The sequence below is a fragment of the Pteropus vampyrus genome, unplaced genomic scaffold (genome assembly GCF_000151845.1).
Source record: "Pteropus vampyrus isolate Shadow unplaced genomic scaffold, Pvam_2.0 Scaffold11733, whole genome shotgun sequence".
Taxonomy (NCBI): domain Eukaryota; kingdom Metazoa; phylum Chordata; class Mammalia; order Chiroptera; family Pteropodidae; genus Pteropus; species Pteropus vampyrus.
Genome location: NW_011900514.1, coordinates 1 through 2,024, shown reverse-complemented (window position 1 = coordinate 2,024; position 2,024 = coordinate 1). Strand labels below are relative to the sequence as shown.

Genomic DNA, 2,024 nt, shown 5'->3' with positions numbered 1-2,024 from the left:
AGAATGGAGGAGACAATTCGAGTGTAAGAAAAAATGATCCCCGAGAGGGGACCAATACCCAAAAGGCTAGTCACTAAATACACCAAGATGTTATTGACGAGGGTATCAAACAAGTGAGTTTGAGGATCTGAGTGAGTTCGCAGAAGAAGTGTGGAATTATCAAGTCTGTGCAGAAAGACAGATGCAGCACCATCAGACTGTGGAGCAAGGTGTTCATAATGCTAATGCACAAGGAGAGAAGAACTAGCAAGCCACAGAGGCAGGGGTTCATGTTGACCACATAATACAGAGGGTGGCAGATGGCTTATGACCCATCATGATCAGGAGTAAATTGTCCATACATAAAAACACCATAAAAAAATATACCTGAGTGAGGCAGCCTATGTAGGTGATGGCTTTGTTCTCTGGATGTTCACCAGCATCTTGGGGACTATGGTGGAGGTGAAACAGATGTCCACCAAGGACAGGTTGGAGAGGAAGAAGTACATGGGCGTGTGCAGGTGGGAGTCTGAGCCAACAACCAGGATGATGAGCAGGTTTCTGAGCACAGTGACCAGGTACATGGTCAGGAACAGCCCAAAGAGAAGGGCAGTTCCGGGTCCTCTGAGAGCCCCAGGAGGAGGAAATCTGCCGCACTTGTTTGGTTTTCTGATTCCATGTTGTTGATGAGTCTGCTGAGAAATAGAGACATGAATTACAATGAAACAGACATAACTCGTTTGACAGAAGTCTTTCATCTATGCCTTAAATTCTGGTAATATTTATATAATTCTCTTTTTTGAGTTCTTCTACTCATTTCTTCCATTGCCAAGTAACTTCTGAGTGACTTTTACATATCATATATTTTTCTAATGCTAACAGTAAAAATGAAAACACATACTGTTTTATTTTTTTAGGAACTATCATGCCCACATGCCATTTTAAAATCTAAGATTAAATTCTAGTGGTTTCCTCATACAGCATCAAACCTGGTAGGATGACTTCATTTTCTCAGAGATTCTTAACTCTGTAGTTTACTCTATACTGAGCCTGTTCATAATTGCAAATCTCAGGTATTGCTGGAAAATGTAATCTCACATTCTCTACTGCCTCAATGTAAGAAATAACATCACTAATTCATTCCTTCAAATATTCTATATTTGACAATTAGATCAAACCCCTTTTTGGGACCCATCTATTTCAAAGGAATTGTTTTTGCTGGAAGAGGATTTGTCATTTGTCATCAGCCTTAAAATGAGGGACATTTTAAGAAAAGGTTGAATGAATCTATCATGTCTTTTGTAGAAATGTCACACAGGGGAAATTCTTGTCTGTCTCTTTAAACAAGAATAGTTAGTGCTTTTTCTGAACAACTGGTTTATTTTCTCCTATAACGACATGTTTCTTTCATTTCTTTGGCTGCTAAGGAAGCATAAAGCCAGATATGTGGACCATGTCTAGAAACTCAGAAAGAGTCATTTTATAGTATATTGTTCTGACTAATTTTTCCTTGGTAGCCACCTTCCAGGATATGGCCATATGGCATTTGTTTTGTGATTATCCCACATCCTCTCAGCACTCTTGAGTGCATTTCTCTATGCATCTTTGCAGAGAAATCTTCCCAAAGGTGCCAGTGAAGGTGCAGCACAGTCTTGAGGATCACTCCAGGTCCTCACTCTGGTATTCAAGTTCCTCTATCATCCGACCCTTGTAATAATTACATATGGAGTAATGTACTCTCAGCAATTGCCAACTCATAAAACTGACATTCTGCATCATGACTGAGTCAAGAAATCTTCAAGAGTGAATAATTCTAAGAGCTTGTGTGCAGATAACCAGCATGACACATTGCTGATGAACACGTGTCATTTCCTGCTCTACTCAAAACTAAAGTATTTCTCTCAGGATGTGCACTTTAGAAGGACACAGATTCTTAATAGAAGTGGAGGAGGATGAAATGTGTGGGGTCTTGAGAAAGCAAAGAAGATGAAGGAGCATATTTTCCTCTGCCCTCACATTAGATGGCGTGGGAGAGAACTGTTGAA

At 40.0% G+C, this 2,024-nt stretch overlaps 1 pseudogene; it reads right to left on the bottom strand.

Annotated features, from left to right (window-relative positions):
• LOC105310795 overlaps positions 1–658 on the bottom strand; it is a 2,232-nt pseudogene extending 1,574 nt beyond the window's left edge.
• Between the last annotated feature and the right edge of the window lie 1,366 nt (positions 659–2,024).